At 34.2% G+C, this 6000-nt stretch overlaps 1 protein-coding gene across 6 annotated transcripts in view; it reads left to right on the top strand.

The window, feature by feature from the left end:
* The window catches only part of FNBP1L (formin binding protein 1 like), a 128275-nt gene that overhangs the window by 76097 nt on the left and 46178 nt on the right, over positions 1–6000 (top strand). The window contains exon 2 of one of the 6 annotated variants that reach the window (XM_028489116.2): positions 1312–1444. The exons of the other annotated variants lie outside the window; for them this stretch is intronic. The gene's annotated coding sequence lies outside the window, so the exon portion shown is untranslated. The remainder of the gene's footprint in view (positions 1–1311; positions 1445–6000) is intronic. 6 annotated transcript variants of the gene reach the window in all.

Raw genomic sequence — 6000 nt, 5'->3', positions numbered from 1 at the left:
AACAAGAGAAGCCACCGCAATGAGAAGCCCGTGAACCACAACGAAGAGTAGCCCCCACTCTCTGCAACTAGAGAAAATCCACGTGCAGCAGTGAAGACCCAACACGGCCATAAATAGAGATAGATAGATAGATATTACTGATGAAAGTGATTTTGGAATATGTGTTAGGAGATAAAAGTTTTAAAGGGAAAATTTTAATCTTAAATGGAATTTATCTTAAGATTTTGTTCAAGCAGAAAATCGTCGTTAGACCACAACCTGACAAGTAGTTTTGCTGCAACTTTTTCAATAAAAATGGTGTTTGAAGCTTGAAGACTAGACAACAATGTAAGGTTCTAGCTGTAGGGGTTAGGATTCTTTACATTGCATAGTGACAGAAAAATCCAACCCACAAGGCACACATGAGTAAAAAGTCTAGGCATATTTTGACTAATGGGTCAAATGTCTCTAGGCTCCATTTCTTGGCTCTGCTTCCCCTTGTTGCTTTTATCCTCAGATTTCATTCAGTACTGTCCTTTTTACCCCCATAGCTCTAGATTTCATATCTTCATACCCCCACATCCTGGGGAAGAATAATGGTCTTCTCTTTTGTGCATTTGGGGGAGGAGAGAGGGAAGGAAAGGGTGAAAGAAGGGAGAGGAAGAAGATGGAAGGAGAGCAGAGTACAAGCGTGTATCAGCTTCTTTTCTCCAGAAATCCCAGCAAAAGTCTCCTTTTGTCTTGCTGACCCTGGTTAGATTATATGCTTATCCTGAACAATTCACTGAAATGAGAATATTAGATTGATTTATAGCTAATGGTGGGGGGAGGGATAGGTGCCCAAAAGAAATTTAAGGTAGTGGATCACAGAAGGAAGGGGGATATTTGAGTGATAAACCACATATGTCCACCATTTGTAGCAGTTTATGCAAGGAGCTGACTGGTTGTAGGGATGAAATAGACTAGTATGATGAATAGGTTACTTATGTTTATAATGATATACATACTACTATTATGACATCTATTGAAATAGTAGCATCATGGTAATTTCATGATCCATTTGCTTCCTATGTTTTTTTTAAACAAAGGAATTTCTGTATGAAAATATAAACCGGGAACCTAGTATATGAATAATAATTGTGGTGATATTTTACCTGTCCAAAAGTTTTGACTTGGGAACTTTACCGTTCAGGAATCTGCAAGCGTTAAGGACCTCTGAAAAGTTAAAATAACAATAAAAATATGTATTCATGTGTAAACAATGAAAATTTTTCCTCATTTACTTTATAATTTGATCTCAACTCTAGCACATTAAGTTTTCTGGTTTCTAAGTATTCCAATAGAAGTGAAGAAAGGAAATGCTACAGACAATACAGTGATGTGATGGCAGTGTGAAGTGCTAAATAATAAAGAAAAGATTAAAAGATTGCAAACAACAGATGAAAAAATTGTTTCCAGCCTAAAGGTACCTGTCAGTAAGGGAATGATGAAAAATACTGTGGAATATGTAATTTGAAAAAGTCAGGTGTAACAGCATATTTAAAAGGCTACTCAGTCTGTCAGTGTAAAAAGCAAGTTGCAGAACTGAATGTACAGCAAGACCTCCTTGCTTACTTGAGCTTGAATATATAGCTATGTGTAAAATTTGTATGTATTCTGAAGAGGTCTAAAAGGGTACACCCCAAATTGTTTTACACTGGTTACCTCTGAGGAATGAGAGTGGGAGGATGAGAAGGGAAGGAACTTACACTTTTTACTTGTATTTTTAAATTATTGAAGTCTTTTCAACAATTGTGTAATCTTAAGCAAAGAAGATGGTAAATTTCAAAAGAATCCTATCACAAATTATAGAATAAAAATTGGTAATTTATAAGGTAAACCTTCAGCAATCTGCAATGTTTTATTGTCCAGAATAACTTGGGCCTCAAGGGTTTCAGGATGGCCAAGGTTTTACCAGAGTAACAGGACTGTAATCAAATGGCAAACTTATTTGCCTTTCTGTTTTGTGACTGATAATAACGGTTATAATTTTCACTTAACTTGCAAGAAGAGATTTTAACACCACTTCTTTGAAGCAGGAGTGGCTAGAACCCACAATTCCATGATATGAAAATATAATTTTGTAGTGAGAAAGTAGGTTTTGTCATGTACAGATGCTCAGGTTAAATGATTTGCATCTTTTTTCTGTCCTAGCAGACTAAAGAAATTTAGTACATGTTCATCCTAACAGTGGCTCTCACTTGCAGTGATTCTCAGCAAGAGCAGGATTATTGGAAGGTGTTGAGGAATTCCAATAAGGAAGAGTTGGGAGGAGGCTTGTGTAACTTGAAAACCATCAACTCCCTTCCCTTTCTCTACATTGAGATTTGCTGCTTTGGATGAATGCTTAGTAAATGACTGGATTATCAGCTACTCTTTATAGTATCTGTTTTGTCCAAAGGGAAGAAGTGTGCCTTGTTTATTTCCTCTTCTTTAATGGGAAAAATTTTTTTGGTTAGCTCCCTCCTGTTTTTACTACTGCAGAGGACAGTTTCTTTTTATAGTGAGGCAGCCCTTTTGTCCCCTGAATAACAACTTATTTAGAATGTTAAACATTTACATTTCAAATATATTGCAGGATTAAATTTTGAAATACATTTTTTGTAAATATATATTTTTTATTTGCATAAATTTAATTTGCAATTAAACTCGGCACTCCGAGTTTATTCTCTGTCTTCTGTTTGTCTGTTTTGATGGCTTTGGTTTAACTTTATTTTAGTTTGGTATTGCTTCATTTTTGGTAGTGGTTTGAGGACAGGAATAAAAAAAAAATAAAGCATCTAATCATGTTTGGAGACATAGTTATAAACAGTTGAGCCCATTGACAGACGAATGGATAAAGAAGATGATAGAGACACAGACGTAGAGAACAAACGTATGGACACCAAGGGGGGAAAGTGGCGGGGCGTGGGGTGCTGGTGCTGTGATGAATTGGGAGATTGGGATTGACATGTATACACTAATATGTATAAAATGGATAACTAATAAGAACCTGCTGTATATAAAAAAAAAAAAACCCAGAAAACAATTGAACCCTGTCCATTTTGATGGATAATAAGTGGGACGTTGAATCACTTGGTAGAATGTTTTTTGCTTGCGGACATAAAAAACTGAAATCAGTCATTCTTCTAATAAATTTATAATATTGTATTTATATGACAGAGATTGACTAAATTTTCTTAAGTGAAAAAAAGAAGTTCTGTATACATTATGGTATGTATCATTTTTTTCTAGTAAAAATAATTACAGCATTAAATTCTATCATTAGAGATTGCTGCATGAAATTATATTCCCCTACTTCCACCCCAGATCATTCCTTTTTGGCTCAAACGTGACAGCGTGGTACTGGAAGAGAAATAGATTGGACAACGGGAAGCCTAAAACTTACTCTTACCTTAACCAGAACAGAAATCTCTCCAAATTTCTTGGATCTTATTTTTATTTCTGTACCTTGCCAACCCTGGCAACATAGCTGGTACCTCTAGAGCTGAGTGAATGTAAGTTGAATGCATAAATAATTGAATGACCTGTGTTTCAGTTTAGTTTAGAAATTAGGATCTCTAACTGTATGGTGAACCTTTGACCGTGTACTGCTTTCTATCCATACTAGAGTTTATGTCATATACATCAGTGTGAAGAGATTGCTCTACTAAGAGCTGTCCCGAATATTTAGAATAGGCTTAGATATAGAATAATGCAAATAAAACCAGTTTCTATTTTCTATTTAGTCTTTATTTTCTCATGTCTCTTTATCAGAATTTTCTATTCCTATGTCACTGTTTAGTCTCCAAAGAGCTTAGGGAGCTCATCTTTGTACTGACTTGTGGAAAGTAGAGATTACTTTCATTCTTTGGTTGGCCATTGTTTAACTTGTGACTCTTTGGCCTCCCCTGAATTTTTGATCAAACTACTTAATGTAGTAAACCCTAAGACTGGCATCTGGATACAAGCAGGAGAAGCTATTCCCTATATTAATTTTCTTCATAGAATTAGATCTTGTGGGAACTCTTCCATTCTTGTCAGTCTCTGGTAGTTCCTGAGCCTGCCTGGTACATATCTAGGTGCCTGTATCCAGATGACTTACTGGGTAAATAATTTTTGCCTCTTAATTCTAGAAAATAGTCTCCCTAATAAAAGATAAACTCCACAAAGGAAAAATATTCTTGTTTGTTCTGTTCAGTGCTTATTCCTAACTTCTAGAATAGTCCCTGGCACAGAACAAGCACTTTTTGGTATTTACTTAACACTTAACATAGTATTTAATGTGCCAGCACTATTCTCAGTGCTTTTACACATCTTATAATATATTTCATTTTCCTAAAAACCCAATGAGATGTTGGTATTACTTTATACATTAAGAAACTGAGTTACAGAGAGGTGAAGAAAGAGCTAGCTGGCTCAAATCTGGCTGCAGAGTCTGAGTACTTGGTGCTGCCTCTCAGCTTAGGGAGAATGACTAATTCTCACTGAAGAGGATTTTTTTCTATCACCAGTACATAGTGCCATTGAGACATCTTTGGGTTTCTAAGGTATTTTACTAGGGACAATAATAAATTATCCAAAAACTGTATAACATACTCTTTCCAACTAACACATCTGTTTATAATGTAACAATTATAAACAATTAAATTATAGAAATTTAATTAAATATAAATTAAATTATGTACTTCATAAATTTAGGGCTAGTTGTATCTTTTTCCATAAAGATAAGAACAGGTTAAAATAAAAGGTTAACATTTTAGAAGTTCTTCCTTTTAAGAAAATGTACTTGTCTTTAAGGAAGTTTAAAAATTTAATTATGAGAATTTAAGATAAATACTTTTTACTTTTATTATTCTTATAACCTATTATAAGTTGGAGCTAGGGATAGCATAATGTTAGTTCTCTCTGCTTCTTGCCTTTAATATTCTCCTTAACTCTATTAACTATTTTCTTCTGGTGGTTTATCAGGAGAGGAAATAGCATGACAATTGGAGAACCTTTTTTTAATGTAATATAGCTATATTTTCTTGATATGTTTGATTTGGACTTCATATACTTATTGTTACAATATTTTAGCTGTTTTGTTTTTTTATTTGTTTTTTTAAATAAAAAAAATTTATTTTTGTTTTCAGTTTTCTAGCTGTTTGTTTTTTGATCATTGGCATTTTTTCTGCTCCTATCCTTGTACTTTTTGTGTGCCATGGAGCTCTAATTTTATCTCAATTCATTCTGTTATACCTAAAAGATGCCCCCAACCCCCAACTTAGTTATCCAGCAGACTACTAACCTACATTTGCAGCAATAGGGTTGTTTGTCATTTTCAGTTTATGTAGGCTGCGATCTCATTTAATCTTCACAAGAGTTTGTTGATCTTTGTCGTTGTATTTCTAAGACCTGTAGAGTACTTGCCCTGTAGTAAGCATACAACAGTAAACTTTTGTGGAATGATTCAATCAATGAACTCTACTGCTTTACTAGTCAAGAAATTCAAGCTCATCACCTTAATAAGAATCATGAAGCCTATTCCTGATTTTTTTTTTTTTTTTTTTTTTTTTTTTGTGTGGTACGTGGGCCTCCCACTGCTGCGGCCTCGCTTTACTAGTCAAGAAATTCAAGCTCATCACCTTAATAAGAATCATGAAGCCTATTCCTGATTTTTATATTAAACTGTTTTCTTAAAAAATGAAGCAGAACCGAACAAATAAAACATAAAGCTCTTAAAGAAAGTAAGTTCAACCCAGTTGTAAACATTTTGATAGTGAGCTTTCCAGTGAAAAGGATTTAAAGATCTTGTTTAAACCCTATAAAGAAATAAGAAGGTTGTCAATGATGTTGGCTATATAGATCACTTAATCTCTTAGCTCTTTCATAATGCCTTTAATAGTTTTATTTCTAAGTTATTTGTTTAGCCATTTGAATTGTGTGTTAAGACCTGTAGAGTACTTGCCCTGTAGTAAGCATACAACAGTAAACTTTTGTGGAATGATTCAATCAATGAAC

The sequence above is a fragment of the Physeter macrocephalus genome, chromosome 4 (assembly GCF_002837175.3).
Source record: "Physeter macrocephalus isolate SW-GA chromosome 4, ASM283717v5, whole genome shotgun sequence".
In the NCBI taxonomy this organism is placed as follows: domain Eukaryota; kingdom Metazoa; phylum Chordata; class Mammalia; order Artiodactyla; family Physeteridae; genus Physeter; species Physeter macrocephalus.
This window is presented reverse-complemented; position numbering and strand designations above follow the sequence as displayed.